We start from the raw sequence: 19,163 nt of genomic DNA, 5'->3' as shown, positions 1-19,163 counted from the left end.
GATAATTAACTTAAACAACAAAACAGTAAAAGAGAATGTGACATAATATAGACAAGACTCTTTTAAAGATCGGAGAATGTATGTAATGCAGATAACGTGTCTCTAACACCAGAAATTATCAAATCTGAGATAATAGATGCATTTGAAATTAGCAAAAACATAAAAGCAGCTGATGCATACGGTATACCAGTTGAAGTATAGAAGCTTATAAACGAAGAAAAAGAGAAAGAAAACATTCATCTACGCAAAATATTCATATCAATAAAATCTATAACACTTTGCACTCGAAGTTTGGCTTCAGGCACCCTTTTGGAATGTGCGAAGCACTATTTGGTATAAACGACCAATGAAACGACGTATTTGCTTGTTTTATCGACTATCAAAAAGCTTTTGATCGAGTCAAGCATTACAAGCTGATAGAAATCAGCTACACATCAAAGTTTGATTGATCTCCAAAGGAAGATTGGTTTTGATGGAAAATATATGACGATTATCCAACAGCTGTACTGGAATCAAACGGAAGAATTAGGGATCTTTAACGGTCTAGATACAGAACAAATAAAAATAAGTAAGAGTCTCTCTGCTGTTTAACATTTATGTAGAAAAGATCTTTCAACTTGCACAGCAGAGTAAAAACGGTTTCAAAATAAATGAAATTCCCATAAATAATTTGCGATATGCTGATGATACAGCTATCATAGCAGACAACAACAAAAATTACAAGAGATCAGTGGCGTGCAACGACATTTTCGGAAGGGGAAGCGATTCAATAAGGGTATAAAATATTTTCTGACCAGGGTCGAGATCAAAATATACACCTACTGGATAAATACCAAATATATTACTACCGGTTAACTTATAAGGACTAAAACAAAAACTATAAAAAATTACCTGTAAAAACGATGGTTTTTTTAAACTTAAAGGAAGAGTTCCATTTAAAATTGTTTTTATATTCCCAGACATTTTCCACAATACACAACTTTCAACAATATGACACTTATTTATACTTAAGGTCTATTCTATCACACTATGTTCAATGCGATATGTCCTGAATGTTTTTTCTTTAATTCTAGCTCTTAAATGGCCCTTACTATTTATTTAGATGGCGTTTTACACTTTTGTGAAAATTATTTAAATCTGTAATGCCGACTAAGTTCCAATGTATTTTTACTCTTGTGTTTATACTTCTCATAAAAACCCACGTGAAAATGTCTATAAAATTTCTTTGCCGATCTTTCCACTTTTATCTCCAAATTAATCCAGCCGCACTCTTCGCTGCCTTCTGGGTTACCACCCGTATATGCTCCACCCATCCTCCAGATTGGTGTAGTGTCACTCCCAGATATTTGACGCATTTCTTTGATGTTAACTGTACCCCTGCACATTGGAGTTCCATCCCTTGTCTTTTCCGTTTACCCTTTAGAATGATGGCTTCGGTTTTCTCTGCGAGTTCTAGTCTATGATCTGTCATCCAGTCCTTTCCGACGTTGCCCGTATGTCTTACGCAAAATCGGAGGTCCGTCTTGTTCCTCGCTTCTATCAGCACAGCGAGATCATCCGCAAAATCGAAGTGGGTTATATCTTCTCCATATTCGCAGTTCATGATCCCGTCATAAGCCAGGTTCCATAGCGTCGGACCCAAGACCTATCCTTGTGGGACTCCAGCCGTTACGTCAACGAACGTGCCTTTCTCAACCGTGATCTTTCTCTCGGAAACATATTCCGCCATCACATTCACCAGATAATTAGGATCCCTCTCTTCCAATGCCCGCATCACCTCTTTTGACTGCAGAATGTTGAATGCATTTCTAACATCGAAGAGCAGCAGAGAAGTTCAGCGCTGTGGGTCAATCGACCTACTAGACTTCATAATGTCCAGTTTCCCTTGATAACTTCGACCTTTTTAATAAACAACACAGTTTTCTACATTGTTCACGAACCCACATGACGGTTCTTCGCTCGCTCCTTTTATTGCGGTAAAAGATAAACAACAAAAACAACAAAGAAGAAAAGCAGCACAAAATTTATAATTTTTTCGTCAGCCGTCACCAATCGTACATTGACTTCTACTAAATAAATAAAAGCGGAAGGCGGCCTAGAAAGCATTGGCTCTTGGTATTTTAGAAGCGCTTCTGTCAACACAGATGTGGACAGACACGATGCGTTGAATTGTGTTGCCCGGCATATTGGCATTTCCATAATTGACTTTGTTTATGCAATAAATTTTTATTATTTTTCGATGCATATTGCCCACATAATAGATTACTTAGATTAGGGAAAAATTCTTGATAAATAGATATTAATTAATAATATATTTTCTTATATCGAAGTATAGGAAAGCGCTGCTTCCCCCACTTCCATGGACCGCACGCCTCTGCAAGAGATAGTAAATAATATTAGCTACTTTAAGCAGTAAGTGGGACTGCGTTATATCCCCCCTTAATTAGCTGGGCAAATTATCCCCTGGGATATTACCCAATAAAGGAAGAAGAAGAAGAAGTGGGACTGCGACGAAGAAGTGAAGATATGAGTAGCAATAGCTAGAAATACTTTTACCAAATTGAGTAACTACCTTTGTTAGCGCGAAACTCCTTTGAGTCTTCGTATTCGCGTCCTAAAATACTAAATATGGCCAATAATAATGTAGTAAATCATCCAACAACTTTGATAAACATAACCTATTAACAACAAAACTTGTTGGTTATACACTTTCCCATAAAATTAATCAATTTAATCATTTAAATCATCATTTATCAGATTTGTAGATCATAATTTAATAATCAATTATTATTAAATTTTTTTGTCACTTTTCATTGGCAGAACAAATGTCAATTTTACGAATTATTAAAATAGTGTAAAATCATCAAAAGCAAAAAATCAAAAAAAGCATTCGATCAGTATAGCGAGACGCGACAAAATCTGGAGTTGAAATACCAACAACAAAAAGAATTATAATAGCAACCGAAATGAAAATACTAAGAAATATTAAGGGAGTAACATATCCAAGATAAAATAAGAAATCTAGGTATTGGAAAGGAATTGGAAATACACCTTAAGGATGAGATGAGATTGTTTAGAGTACGTAAGTAATTCTGGAGAGACCTTTATTTACAGGATGCCAAAAAAAAAGACATGGATAAGACGGATTAAGACTCAAACCAAACATAGAAGACCAGTGCATCAAAATGACGAACAAGTTCTTGTGGTGACATCTCCCGGCGGAGGTCAGCAATCTATATACACTCGCGATCATAAAATCCGGGTCATTGTGAAAATTTCAAGTTTCTTAAATATTTTTGCCTCTGGTGCAGTAATAACCTTTTTTTTTGGCTATTGTATTTTTTATTTGGCATCAATGTTTGTTTTGAAAGAAAAAAAAATGGTTTTTTATTGTTTTTATTGAAAAAAACAGAAAACAAATCAAATTGTTGATAAAACAGACATACGAAAAAAAATGGAAAATACAGAACGTGGTAAAAAATCAGTGAAATTTCAATGACCAATATCGTGTATTTCCTCCCCTTGCTCTAATAACCTCTTGCAGACGACGGGGCATACTCTCAATTTTTCTCCGTATTACATGTTGTGGTATGTTATTCTACTCTCTCACTAACAGATCCTTAAGCTCCTGTGCGTTGTTAGGAGGAGGTGTATGGGTTTGAATACGTTTTTTCAAATCGTCCCAGAGATGTTCGATGGGATTCAGGTCCGGAGACCTAGCTGGCCAGGGTACCCTCGTAATTACAACTTCGTCCAAGTATTACATACTGATCCTGGCAACGTGCGGTCGCACGTTGTCCTGCATAAAAACGGCGTTTTCTTCAAGCCCTGCCATGTTGGGCATAACATGTTCTTCCGGAATCTCCGTAATGTACCTTCGTGCAGTTAGGGGCCCATTTTCGATGAAGGGTAATTCTGTGTGGAAGTCGGAAGATATACCTCCCCAAGCCATGACCGAGCCTCCACCAAAGGGCACTCTTGGAGCAATGCAAGCTTGTGAAAATCGTTCACCGGTTCTCTTCCAAACTCTTACACGTCCATCGGATCCAGTTAGGCAGAAACGGGATTCATCTGAGAATAACACTTTGCTACAATCGTTAATTCCCCAATGCGCGTGTTGTCGAGCAAAAGCTAGTCGTGCAACTCGAGGCACCCGGCGAAGTGGCGGTCCTAGTACCTAGTACCCGAGAAGATAGTCAAGAAGAACGAAGTCTTCTTCTGACTGTTGCAACACTAAAATTGCGATTTCGTACTTGCTCTAGACGATTTTGATGCATAACCGCAGTTGAGGTACGGTTTCGTAAAGCCTGAAACACAAGGAAACGGTCATCTAGTGCCTTGGTCGTTCTTCTTCGTCCAGAGCTAGGTCGCCCGGTTAGCAAACTTGCCTTCTGAAAGCGTTGAAGCACTCGTTGAACCGTAGAAAGGCTTACGCCAACAGTTCTTGCGACTTGCCGTTGAGTGTGACCGTCTTCCACAAGTGCAACAATTTGTGCCTTTGCAACAACAGTCAAAGTCATTTTTGTCAAAAAATAAACACTAATAATGGCACTAATAAACACTAATGGTGGCAATAATAGACGTTTGTCCGTTGCATTTGAACAGAAAGTCGAAGTACAAACGAGACATTTAAAACAAGCGGAATTACAGGTAGTGTTCATTTTGGGAAGTGTGCCCTTTACCGCGAAATCGGCACTATTGGAATTCTTTGTTACAAAGGAAACCGCAACAATTCTCAGAAATATGCATTAGTTTGTATTTGTGTTATTATTATTTACGATAAAGCTCGTTAAAAATGAAATATCGGTGATTTTCAAGGTGACCCGGATTTTATGATCGCGAGTGTAACTATTTTTATCTTTTTATAATATGGAGTAGACGTAGCATCGGGTCACTCGCATCTTCATTTATAAATTGAGAATATTGTTAGTAAGAAGTGATCTCATTTTGATAAGTTTTTGCGTCGATTTCGATGCGCCGGTTAAATCTGTGGTTTGATTATGCCTAGACTCTAGCGTTGTTTCTAGATATTCATGATTGAAGGGAACAACTTTTAAGAAATAATTACTTGGTGAAGAGCTAAAGAACTGAAGAACTTAAAACGATAAAAGAGATGGCCACCAATAAATAACTAAGTTTCTTACTAAAAAATTATGTATATAAGATGGGCAATGTCAAGAAAACAACAATTGAGAGATCACTAGATTATATTGTAAATGAATTTTAGTCAGATAGCACACTAGAAGAATTTAAATTACTTAAAACAGTGTAAAGTGATACAAAATCTTCCGATATTTAGTTTTTTTTTTGAACAGAATAGAAAAAAGAAATATAATTGCTATAAAACCACACTGTATTATTAAAAACAGCCTATATGGTCGACGGGACAACTTTGTAACTAAAAGTAAGCATTTAATAAATTCACATTTTTTATATCTTGTTAACAGCACCCCTAAGTATTGTAAATTTAGATGTTCGGTATGATTTTCTGATCAAAAATTGATTTGGACTGAAAATTTATACAGCAGATTTAAAGTAAAAGTAAAATAGATCAGTACTAATAAAGATCCACTAAATATAATACGTAGATGAGTAAATAATATAAATGGAAGTTACTAGAATCTGATATTTAAAATGCATATTTTTTAAATTATAAAATCTTTTACCTTAAATGCAGTAGAATTTCTCGTTAAAGAGGAAAAACTTCCGTCATTTTATTTTTAACTATACTATTTATTATTGTACAACAAATCTTATAATATTTTTGGACACTGATAGCGAAAATAAAAATGAAAAGTTAGAAATCTATCCATCCGTAGAGTTCTAGCAAATTTGAAAAAAGCATACGATGAAGTATACTTAAAACAACTTTTAGAAATACGTTTGAAGCTAAGACTATGCAAACATGCGTACAAGCTATACAGAAAATACATACTCTAGAAGTGTAGGAAAGTGTAAGGTTATGAAAGATGGAAACATAGATTCTAGATAAATAGATACGTCTATGTTTGTGGCTTTCAGATATATGTTAGCTCCGGTTTTTTGTCTCTTTTGGATAGAGGCCTTATTTCAATAGATGTTTTTCTCGCTGTGCCGGTTACGCTCTTTTACTTGGGCTTTTTGGTCCGTGCTGAGCTTCATTGAGATTTTGCTTACTAGTTTTCAGTAGTTCTTCTTCATCTTCAGAAGTATGTCCTATAATGGGATCCAGGTCACTTTTTTTTTATTTATTCTTGGTCTCTTCCTGTTCCAGGAAAAGCTAAGAAATAAATAGTCACCCATCCCCCCCACCCCCACAGAGCCTCTGGTATATATAAGAAGACTCATGATACCTTGGTGTCCCCTGATACTCTAAGTTAAGCTGTTCTTAGCTTTCCCACAGTGGTGCCTATCCATCCAAATTGGAGGAAATATAACAAGAAAGGAAAAAGGCTGACCTTCCGTAGAAATGAGAATTAAAACAGTTTTGAGGGACAGAACTATGGATAAAGATAATTGGAGCGGTCGAACTTGGTGGAAATCGAAATATGGGATTGACAATGGCTGTTGGAAACAAAAATTTAGATATTTTTCGAAAAATATTGTGTTAAAAATCTGTATTCCATTTGACTGACTTAAATTGGAAAATGCCATAATTAAACTACCAAGGCACCATATTTTCATTGTCTTAAAAAATTGAACGAAGTGTTAAGGTTTCGTACATTAGAAAATTAATTATAAAACTTTAAACTTTCTATTAGTTTCCAGCAGTAGCACAAAATGTTTGCTTCTGCCGAAACTGGCCACTTTGTAAATTGTAGATAACTTGTATATGGCCTCGTAGACTTTTCACACTACGATCCAAAAGTTCTTTTGTGTATACCATACATATATATTGCTAGCTTTCATATAGGCTTTAACGCCTGCTGTCTAGTCTCATTTTAGGTTAATACTTTGCTTCAATAGTTACTTAAACGTTTTCACCGACGGAAAGCTGGACCTTCCTTGGTACTTGGTGAGTTTCCCCACGGTTTTTGTTTGATCGTGGTCAATTTTTGTCCCAAAAGAACCTAAGAAGTGAATGGTCACTGCCAGCAGAACCTAGAACGCATGCCGAAAGAGGACTAATGAAACCTGGGAGTCGCCTGTGGCCTGCGACGATATTGGAACTTTGGGACTAGGTGGGCCCAGGGTTGAGAAAATATAAGCTGTTTGTTTAATTTAAACCTTAAAGGAAGAACCAGAATTAATACCACTCACATAAAATCGGGCTATTAACTAATGATGCTTTTTTGTATTTGTGACACGATTAGGGCTAAAACGAAATCAAAAATTCCTTCAACTTAGATTACCGACTGTTGAGGGGCCAATATATCAAATAGGATAGATCATCTGAAGGTTGTAGAGTACCAGAAGTTTCTAAGAAAGATCAAGGCGAATAAAACTATAGTTTTACTGTCGAAGGTCGATGTTTTGATGCAACTAAAACATAATACAATCCTAAACTTTTGCTCGTGAGCATTAGGTGGTATTTTTAGAAACAAAACAAGAAATGTGAAACAATATAAATAAATCGTACTACTCATATACATTGAAGTTACAATTTTGACAATTTTTGAGTAAAGTATAAACCTATTTTATAAAAAATATGCAGTTTAAATGTACAGCTACATTTTTAGACATTGTCAGAATCTGTCAATACTTTGGCAAACTATATATACAAAAAAAATGCAAAATATCTCTTATATAATTTTTAAGGATTATTCTGTGTTTTCATGTTCATAAGGTTTTTGGCAGAATTAATTAAAATTTATTTAAAACAGATTATATTAAGGAACTAAATTTATCTTTACCATAACGTTTTAAAACCTTGTGACAAATAGGCGTTACACACATTTCTTTTACTAACAATCCATCCATTATTAATCTTTATATTTTTACACATAAAAACGTTGTGAAATAAAAATTCAAAATGCAGTAACTGTACAATTTGAAATTTCATTAATCTGTAAGTTTTTAACTAGACGAATATTTCTTTAATCGTATTATTTTATTACAAGATATAAATTCTATTTAGGTACAACTTTGTTAAAATCTATTTCCTTCATGTGATCCGTTAGACAGATCAGCCAATGGTTCATTGACGATTCCTTTACATTTTCATTTTTTCGCTTTTGTCATTTCTACTGTAATCTATAAATGATCTTTCTGTAATTAGCTTTTCAGCTGCATGAAATTTTCTTTATAAGAACTCTTTCGTGATAAATCCACCCAAATGATTATATTCTCATAATAAACATAATCTTCCTTCAAGGCCAAAGTATGTGTCAAATGAAACCCCTCAATTTGCCGATCGATTTCGGCGTATCCTCCAATTTAGCTAGTAAACCGTTCTTTACTGTTCTTCTTTACTCTACTAAATAATATAATGTATATACTATTCTTTTGTTATTTCCTTCGTTTACTACTTACTTTTGAACTCCTAATAAGGGAATTGTTGGAAAAAATAGCCTAACTTACTGTTTTATAATAGAAATAATTAAAACATTTGTTTTCTAGATGTCCAACTATATTCTTCTTCAATTTATTTTTAGTCTCGACTACTTAGGTGGCGGGAACCGCTTGCTTTTCGTGCTATCCAAAGCACGCTTAGTTAAATTAGAAATTGAAACATTTCTGGTGTCTATGGCGGGGATCGAACGTCGGCCAGTATTGATAAACCAGTACCATAGCCACTGAGCTACGGTCGCTAATAGAGTATCACTTGAAATAATTGATTTGCATTGCGTCTATTCTGTTTACATAAACGTATAAGTAAGTAAATATAATCGATGCTGTGGCTTGGACCACCTACTAGTTCAGGGACACTTCAGATGTAGGGTCAACCGACAGGCAAAAGAGAATCAACCAAGAAAGGAAATTCTAGATCTGGGAAAACTGAAAAGACCCGAAATTCAAATGAAGTTTGAAGAAGAAATAAAGAGGAAGCTGACTGAATATGAACGAAATGAAGAGAGAACACTAGAAGATCAGTGGGACCAGTAAAAACACGTTAACTGCAGCAAAATCGATGCTAGGAAGTAAAGAAAGAAAAGTTAGTTAGAAATAAGGATAATCTTTATTCTTTTTCTCTTTATATTTTCTTCTTTTGATCATAAGATTTAAAATTCCTTGAGTCATCCACCATTTCTTCTTAACTGGAATGTGGTTATTAAAGATACCGAATTAGTTCAGCTTAACATCACACAAAATGAGTTGTTTTATATTCAGAACGGCATAAAATCACCAAGATTTATATTATTCTTCTTACCTCCGACCAGACACTGCAACTGCCTCTAGCAGTTGGTCGTGAGACTACGTGTTGTCATTAAACTCCACCAAGAAGTTAAAGATTTATCCCATGGCTATCAAAAACAAAAAGGTATGTAACAAAAGTTACAGACTCAAAATTTAGTACCCATAATTAGTTCTCATCTCCTAAAATTTAGTTTCCAAACGTTTTTTGATTTTAGCTTATTATCTCTGTGACGTTTCTTCCGTTGTAGGAATTACCCTTCGATCTCCTTTGTGGAAGGAATGTCGCAGATTTTAGTTCATCAGTGTCTTGGTTGCATAGATTTTCTTTTCCATCCAATTGCATAAAATTAGCACGATGGAGTTATTAATAAGGTTTCCAGTGCAGTTTGTTCGATTCTAGCTCGGATTCTTTGTTGATCCGTAGACTCACACGTAGTTCTCCATCAGCTTGGAGCCCAGCATTACGCAGCTCTCCACACTTACTCTTTTGTTTTCTTTTCCAAGACAGACTAAGTCACCTTCAGATCCCCACTGGGGCAGTTTTAATTTTCTTATAGACGCAATTCTTCTTGCAACAGTCTGTGCCGCATCAATCTCCCTTAAGAAGTATTAGGAGATTTCCATGGTATGACAATCTTGTTAGTGTCAATAACCTGCTCACTCGTGTTCTTAAAATTCCTTCGTTGTTTTATCCGAGCTCCGGATAATAATTGTAGGAATACATCAAAGTTTTCGGTGTTTGGATTCTTCTTGGACCCCTTTTTTGTTATTTTTGTTTAATTGGTCTATTCTGGGTTCACGAAAATTGTTTAGAGAAATAACGGACCGTACCTACATAGCTCTCAATGTATGTGTTAACATGAAAGGAGATGTGAGTTGGTGCCTTCAATAGACCATTTTTAACACTGTTTTTTTTAGACGCAACTGTCATTTAAGTTTAGCTACAATACAATGGGTCTTTATCTTGCGTCATCACTATTTTAAAGTGGAATAGCACGATGGGGAAACTGATCGTTGTAGGTTGTTTAATAATAATAAAAAACATTTAAAATTACGTAGTATTTCTTCGTTGTCTTAAATATACTTAATAAGACGTTTCACAATTTTACAATTAGCTCACAAATTAACTTTAACTAACTAGTTTTAAAGGTTTAAGATAAAGCTTTAAAGAACAAGGTAACTCTAGTTCTGAACTGGGAAGATTATAATTACCGTACAATGTTTATCCTTAAAGGGTACTTATCTAAAAGATCACCAAGTCTTCAAGCTACCTAGTTTTCTTTGTTAAATATATTTCTATCATGAGATAAAGTACACTGGTTTTGAGTCCATCCATTTTCCATTATTATTTCTCATAGGCATTAACATCCCCAGAATCGTATGCAATATGAGTTTATTTGGCTATATACATATTTTATACTAGATGTTCTGTTATTTTTATTACAATCATCAGCTTCTAAGACAAGCTGTTTTTGTCATTTTCTAATTATCCACATTTTCTCTAAACAGGTATTTGTACAATAATATCGTCCGTGTAGCGTCTGTTAAGCAAATACCTTGTTTTTAAGTAAAATGGGCTTTAATTATTATACAAAATGTCGCTTATTGTATGTATATTGTACATCTTATGTGTACCAATCCAGTTAAGACGATAATTTTTCTTTTTTTTTATTAAAGAAATTTCCTACCCGGCTGGATTAGAACCAGCGATTCGCTGAGTTTTCACTCAGCAAGTAAAGAATCGATTATAATATTATCGGTAAATTCGATCTTAGTTAATAATGTGATATTCGTAGTCATCCAGCTTGTGGTATTCTTCAAAGTAATTCCCATGCAAATTAAAAACTCATTCGGTGCTTTAACTTACTGAAGCAGTATGCTATATCGAGACTTCATGAAGATTGGTGCTTATGTAACATTGTGTTTTGCCAAAAACTGTTTCACAATGTTCGATGAATGTGTTGACTCATCATTGTGATGAAGATATCAGTCACTGCTCGCCCAAAAATGTAGCTATTTTCTAATGCAATCTTTTTAAGACTTGAGAACGTACAATTCGTTGCTGATTGTTTGACCTCCTGCAGCACAAGAGATGTACATTCATGGCGTACAACACCTTCATAATCTTATTAGATCAGAACTTTGCGTCGCCTTGTATAGAGAAACAAATAGAACGTAATAATCCAAATCCTAATAACAAATTACTGTCACAATAGTTTAATATACTTTTAAAAATGTATAATTAGGACACTAACATTATATATTTAATAGGGATAAGTTAGGTGTGGCAAGTTTAGAAGATAGAAATGCATGTTTTAATAAATTATTTGAGGCTCCTTTTTATAGAATCCTGAGCCCTTGATTCTACATAAAGACCTCAACATGTAAATAGTAGAAATTCTTCATAAATCATCAATTTAGTTCAGTATAAGCAATATAAAGACTAATACAGAAAGGTATCCCAAAAGACCCAATGTGTAAACCAGACCAGTCGGGATGTCATTTGCATGGCGATCTATCACAATTTTTCTTGTTCTAGCCTTTAGGAGGGTCAATTTTAGTGTACCTAAATTAAAAATGGCGATTGAATTGTGCTGCCGCCATCTTGAATTTAAAGGAGAACAGTTTTTGCTCAATATCTCCGCCATTTTTAACTTTTCGACAAAATTGTAACAACAGAAATTGTTGCAAATGCCCATTTGCTACAATTTCCCGTGCATATTTTTTCTTGCGGCCGATATTTTCCGATTTAATTATTGAACTATCTCGTTTATTATTAACTTAACTATATGAATGTAATAAACAAAAGTGAAGAGAGTTATATTTTATAAAATTTTAATCTATTCCATTTTTTGCTATAACCAATATTGAAGGTCTTACTTGCGGTAAAAGTGCAGAGAAATATAAAAATCTTATTTTCAAAACTCTTTTCCAGACCATCATCGGGGTAGAGTTTCAGGCCCGTTTTTTACGTGGTAACTCCAGTAGGCCTAATCCACGTGCCATCGCTTGCAAGTTTGTTGTTGCTTCTTCCTTATACACGTTTCTTGCAAGTATTAATGGTGTCATGTATAAAAACAATAATAAGGTTTGAACGGTCAGATGTCTTGTTTCGAGATATGTTGTCGTACTACTCTACTTTTTTCTTTTTCGACGATGGTCGTGCGACATAAAAACCGATTTTCTCTTCGCAATCTTTCTTAATAAATTCATTTGATTTGGCAAGATTTCTGATGATGTCATCATCATCGAGACTTCTTGAGCTGGACAACATTATCGCATGTCTCACCATAGCAGCTTTGGCATATAATTGCACATTTTAGACCGTCTGTACGACATTCGCACATTTTGCCGCAATTTGTCTTGCACTTGTAGGAAATCGTTTTAAGTACCGATTCTAGTGCGGGTTCTACAGTGGTAGTGATCGGCTCTAACCCACGGGGAGTTTTTTCAACCCCATTCCGTGGCATTCATATCATACTCCAGCCTTACCAAGTCTTAAGTCATCACCAGTTTGTCCAAAAGTTGAAAATGGCCGAGATATTGAACAAAAACAATTCGTATAAAACCAATATCCGCAAGGTTTTACGCTTGCGCCTTGTATAAAAACGTGCCTTGTCGTGCATACGCACGACCTTAAATATTGATTTTAGCAAAAAATTGAAAGATATCAAAATTGTGTAAAATATATTTCTCTCCATTTTTGTTTATTCGTATGTAAATTTATGTTGTAAAGTTAATAATAAACGGGATAATTCAATAATCATGTTTGTCACCATTTCCCCTTAACTCGGATACTATCGATCGCACGAAAATTTTGCAAAGAACAAATTGTGGAAAATCACATTTGCAAAAATTTCAGTTCTTAACATTTTTGTCGAAAAATTGAAAATGGCGGAGATATGCAGCAAAAACGGTTCTCCTTTAAATTCAAGATTGTGGCTAACGCAGCGGCGGAATTCAGTTGCGATTTTAAATTTATATTCCTATTGACCCCCTTAAAGGTTAGAATAATAAAATTTGGCCATTGCAGGCCATGCAAGGTTGGGTCTTTTTTCGTCAAACCCGACTGGATTAAACTAATAATGCGAGAACATTAAATAGTTGTCAACAGCATTCATAACCAAATGAAGGATAGACAAATATTGCTTCAAAAACGAAAATTTTTAAAGCAACTAGGGACGATACTTAGATACGATACGATACTTACTCTTTGCGCTTAATGCTAGCCGAAAGTATTCATTTTATTCAGACTGAAACTACTTGAAGCTTTTGGATATTTAAAAATATATCGGTGTTTTCGTCGGTGCCCGGTACCGGTACAAACGTTCTTTAATTTGAATGAATATTATGCGAAGATATTAAAGTGTCTAATAACTAGCACCATAATGATTGTTCGGTACAAATAAAAAAATCAGAAAAAATATCTTGAAAACTGCAGGATAGATACAAGAAACACGAATTTCTGAGAAAATATTTAAAAATATTTACAAAGAAGCTACAGCACCTACCTCTAAATTATACAGAAACTCAGAATCTATAAAAATAAACAAGGGCATACGAAAATAAGATACATTAGTCCCCAAATTATTCACATAGAAGGAAAGAAATTAACTAATCTTATTACGTCGATAATATCATGTTAACTGCAAATAACTTCACTGAATTAAATAATATTCTAGACGAACTGAGAAAAATTAGAAGAAATATAAAATATTACACAAAAGCAAAAAATAATGCTAAAAACCCAAGAAATAAAACATCAACAAGGATCAGAATCAATGGGGAGGCAATCGAGACAATTGATCAATACAGGCCCTTAATACGGAGACAGACAATAATAATGAGTTTATGCCTACCCGCTTAGAGGTGACTGCATTTACCTTTGGTATGAATGATGGTATGTGCGATACCCACTACACAATCAAAAAATATTGTCAAGGTCGATGTTTTGAAGGCCTTGAAGTCATGAAGTCATAATCTGTCTAATACAGCTCCTCTATACTTAACCGCTCTGAGTCAATATTAAACTCAACGACCCAACGGATAACCATACGAGACAGAGAAACCAATTTAATGGATCCGACGAAAATAGAATATATTTTGTAAAGAGTGCTAAAAGCAAAATAGCATTCACAGATGGACAACATTCACAAATGGAAATCATGGACTGAAAAAAAAACAATGTTTTTTAATGCGATGGTACGATGACATTCGAAAAATAGTTGCAGATCGTTGCAGTAGAAAAAATATATTGCAGATGACCAAAACAGTTAAAAAGATTTGAAGGACGTGTATGTCCTTCAAATAATTACCAATTTAACTACTAAATCACAAAAACTCAACTAAGTGAAGCAGATCAATATATGCACAGATAGCCAAGCAGTTATGATAGCTCTTAGAAGGCCTAAGGTTGACTCTAGACTAGTATGGGAATGTCGAGAACAACTAGATAGACTGGCGAAATATAACACTGTTACACCGATATAAGTTCTAAGTCTCCAGTGAATACATGGTAATGAAAGAGTTGATAAACTTGCAGAATGGCATCAGCTACATAATTCCGGGGTATTATAATATACCCGGTCAAAATTTATATTGGACGTACATGTGCTGATACGGCTGAAGTACTGAGGAAAACACGCAGAATGTTCAGAGTCATAAGAGATTTCTTTGCTGGACATGCGCTAGTCAAGGGACATCTGCATACAATGGGATTGTTTCACGAAGACATAAGACGAAGACTCTATAGCAGAGAACAAGCTACAAAAGTCACAATATAATTTATTATAAAGATAAACGAAAAAATACATAAATACTTAAAGAACCGTTATTGTGTTTAACTGAACTAAAAAAAATGTTTGTGAATATTCTTTAATAGCTCTATAACATAAATTCTAGAGATAGTATGTATCGATGTTAAAAATAGTATACAAACCTGCAATGATGAGTTCTCGCTTCCACTTATTATGGATATCTTTATTCCCATTTCTAACATAATTGCTTTTATTGGAAAAATCTATAATTTGTCTTTGTCTTTAAGCCCAAATGACTTACTTGGTTTGATCCAACCAAACTTGAAGAACTTCGTATTGGTAGCTTCTCAACTATTTTAAATTCAACAAAACCTCCCCCTTTTCTTGATATTTACGAGTATAATGTCTGACGTATATATTTGATGTTATTGGTTTAGTTTCGCTGAAAGTAAAGGTGATTGCTGAAAGGTTACCCAATTACCATCAAAATCACAAAGTTCTGATTCACTTAGTTTTAGGCTCAAAAAGAATGCCTTGAAAGTAATACTTCTGGCAATAAGTCCCGGGCCCAATCATAAGATGCCGACTCTAATGAATTTTCTATATGACAATTTCGTAGTCCTGACCTTCAAAATCATACTGTCAAAATTTCATGTCATTTGGGCCAATAGACTACCTAAGTTCTGACGTCCCAATGGACGGGGTTTTAAAAACCTTTCCAATCATTTCTAATTCGTGTGTATTATTTGTCCCATAAGAAGTTGGAAATATTGTTTTTTTTTTTAATTTTTGAAGAATAAATAATGACTTTTGGTTATGAACATTCATTCTGTGTGTTTGGTATTTGTTGTTCGTGAATTTGTGAGGTAAGAATATCAAAGGAATAACATATTTACTATGAATATTCATATTTTAAGGTTATGTTTTGGATGGGTTAAACTTTAATTATTTTTTACTGTATTTCAAGGTATTTTATTGTTGTTTTTATCGGGGTTATTACAAAATTATTCAATTTATTTATGAAGTTAAAAAATATTGAAGTTAATGTTTTAATTTTTTTGAAGTGCTAGTAATTTTATTCCCTAAAAGACTAAATATATTCGTTTTCTCGTAGTTTAAATAGTTAATAGTACTTTTGTTGTCATTACTGAAAAATGCAGTAGTACTGGATATCTTCAACACGTGTTAACTAGCCATTATATGCCCAGATTTTAGAAATAAACTCAAAAACTATTACAACATTCAAAAAAACATTTTTTTAAACACTTATTATGGCAATTTGATAGAAATGTTTATAGAATATCTTCAGTCTTTTACAGGATAAAACCAATGGCAACGAAAAAAGAATAAAACTTAATTATTTTTCAACTTCGTAAATAAATGCAATGATTTATTGATTTATTTTGAAATAACTGATGAAAACAACAACAAAATACCTTAAAAAACAGTAAAAAAATAAATTTTACTAGTACAATAACATAACCTTAAAATATGAACATTCATAGTAAATATCTTAATACTTTGATATTCTTACCTCACAAATTCATGAACAACAAATAATACCAATCGCACAGAATGCATGTTCATAACCAAAAGTTCTCATTTATTCCTCAAACATACAAATACACACAAATTAGTAATGTTTGGAAAGGTTTTTAAAACCTCCGCCCATTGTGCCGTCAGACTAAGATAGTTCATAAACTAAAGAAGATTATTATTTACCATGTTGCCTAAATTAGAATGCTTAGATGAATGGAATGAAAAATAGAATAAAATTAAGAAAGGCATATTAGGCGAAGACTAGGGTGCCACCAGTTAATGTAAAAATGAGAGACAGACTCTGAGAAAGCAGAGGTTAATATGTCTATTGTGAAGGTGCGAGAATTTAGAAATGTTCGCACGTAATTTTAGAACAAATGCCTATATTGACTCATACCACGGATGGATTGATACTTATGTCCCTGATGTTCATTTTGTAGTTGCCCTGTATTTAGTTGTAAACAAAAAATGGCGATCCTGTAAATTCATGTGTGCAAATATAATTTTCTCGATTACTTAAATGTATTAGAAAAATGATTACCTGTTTAATCTCTTTGCAATCTGCTATAGGAGTAAGAGCTAACGCGTACTACTCCGACTCCAGCCACAGCCAGGATTGCGAGCAATTTTACATAGATAATGAGCCAACGCGCACGTAGCCGTTGCAGCCAGCTGGTCGCACCGGCCACGTTTCGCCAGCCGGTCGTACCGCCCCTGGCAGAATCAATCATAATATCACGGTCCATCTATATTTTTTCTCTTTAGTATTTAGTATTGTATCATATGGCAATCACTAGCTAAGAAGAATCAACGCTATGCATCTTTTGATTTTTGTCGAATCGAAATTGAAAATTTAAGATTATAAAACATACAAGTTGACGCTAATTTCTTATGAGTGGTAAGAAATGCCAATATTTCAATTATTCATATCAGCCATGAAGATAATTAACAGAATAATCATTTTTGTGGAATGTTCCTGTTGATTAAATGCCTTGTTACTAAGTAAAATCGCTTATGGCGGATAGCTCTTCTAAACAGCTCATTAAACCTCAGCTTTAATTAAAATAAAAATATATTTATAAAGAAAAAAAGGGCGGGTCAGAGGGATAGAGATGGAACGGGCCGATCAACACTCGGTCTGGAGAGGAGCGGGAAGTAACTAATCAACACTTTACTGGCCTTCAGTCAATATCCTATGGCCATTGGAGTAATTATCAGATCAACACTCTGATGGAAGTCGATTCTCTCGTGCGGCGCCTTATGTTTTATACGATCGTCGGTCTTCCATCTCTAGCGCACACCGATGGAAGAGAAAGTTGTGGTGGGAGTGCGTGTATCCGGAGCGTTGACGGAACAGAGGCGATGCTTATCATTACACACTTTCTTTGTAGTGTAGTACTACACATTAGTACCGGTCGAACAAAGATGGCAGTATGAAATTAATCATATGCAAGGATGAGTAATTGTATGGTTTTTATTTGTAGATATAATTATTGTTGTTACGCAGACAAATGTGCCGAACACATAAGGGTGTTCAGTTTATTCGTTTTTAAGACTCAAAGATGGTAAATAACATAAATTTTATTCAAAAATTAATTAGTCTTCAAAAAAAATGTATTCAAAAAAGTTTTGATGTGGTAAATGTGTAAAAAATCAACTAACTCCACAGTTCGTGTACCGCTACACGTTAAGATTTAACGAGTCCATTGTTACAACAGTTTTAAACGTTATGGGCATGATTAAAGTGTTCTAGTTAATTTTCTGAGCAGTGTATATCTATCAACTTTGCTAAGTTACATTTGTAAGCACAATTTATTGTAACCATTTTCAATAGAAAGTTTATTTAATACCGTTCTGATAAAAGAAAAACTGGGAAAGTATAAAGTGAACTTTTAGTATCCCGGAACAATTTTAGGTATTGAATAAACTTGATATTTCCCGATCAAGGATTGAATTTTAAGAAGTATCTAACATGTAGACATGTAAAAAGGCTTTATTTGAATCTTGTAATTAGGTATTATTTAAATATATATATATAGATATTTATAAAGTACCTTCTTTGTTAGTTAAGTTATAGATGTCAATGTTGTACATAATTGCATTAAAGCCATTTATAAATAGGTTAATCTGCTATTTTATTTTGATAACCTCATAGTTTTGTGAAAACATACAATACGGACAACAAAAGAAAGAGAAGTTCCAATTCCACACGTTTTTTTATGGCTTATGTTATTACGCCCAATTTCAGGTTTAAACGCGAACTTTTCATTTTTATGATTTTTAACTATTGTTAAAAAACTCTTTAAAAGCCACAATCTTAATCTGGAGATAAAAGTAAGGCTCCTACGATGTTATATCTTCTCAATATTGTATTACGGAGTTGAATCCTGGACACTAACTGAAGCAATGGAGAAAAAACTTGAAGCCTTCGAGATGTGGCTATACAGGCGAATTCTAAGGATATCATGGACAGACAAGATAACCAACGAGACCGTATTACGAAGAGTGGGCAAAGAAAGAGAGGTGATGTATACCATTAAAAGGAGAAAGTTGGAATATCTCGGACATATAATGAGAAACAGCACTAAATAC

At 34.2% G+C, this 19,163-nt stretch overlaps 1 long non-coding RNA gene across 1 annotated transcript in view; it reads right to left on the bottom strand.

The window, feature by feature from the left end:
- The window catches only part of LOC140448077 (uncharacterized), a 30,638-nt gene extending 11,952 nt beyond the window's left edge, over nucleotides 1-18,686 (bottom strand). Inside the window, exon 1 of the long non-coding RNA XR_011951655.1 lies at nucleotides 15,215-18,686. This is a non-coding gene — a long non-coding RNA (uncharacterized lncRNA). The remainder of the gene's footprint in view (nucleotides 1-15,214) is intronic.
- Between the last annotated feature and the right edge of the window lie 477 nt (nucleotides 18,687-19,163).

This window comes from Diabrotica undecimpunctata, chromosome 8, assembly GCF_040954645.1.
Source record: "Diabrotica undecimpunctata isolate CICGRU chromosome 8, icDiaUnde3, whole genome shotgun sequence".
Taxonomy (NCBI): domain Eukaryota; kingdom Metazoa; phylum Arthropoda; class Insecta; order Coleoptera; family Chrysomelidae; genus Diabrotica; species Diabrotica undecimpunctata.
Note: the sequence above shows the minus strand (reverse complement) of the source record. Positions and strands in the feature narration are given on the sequence as shown.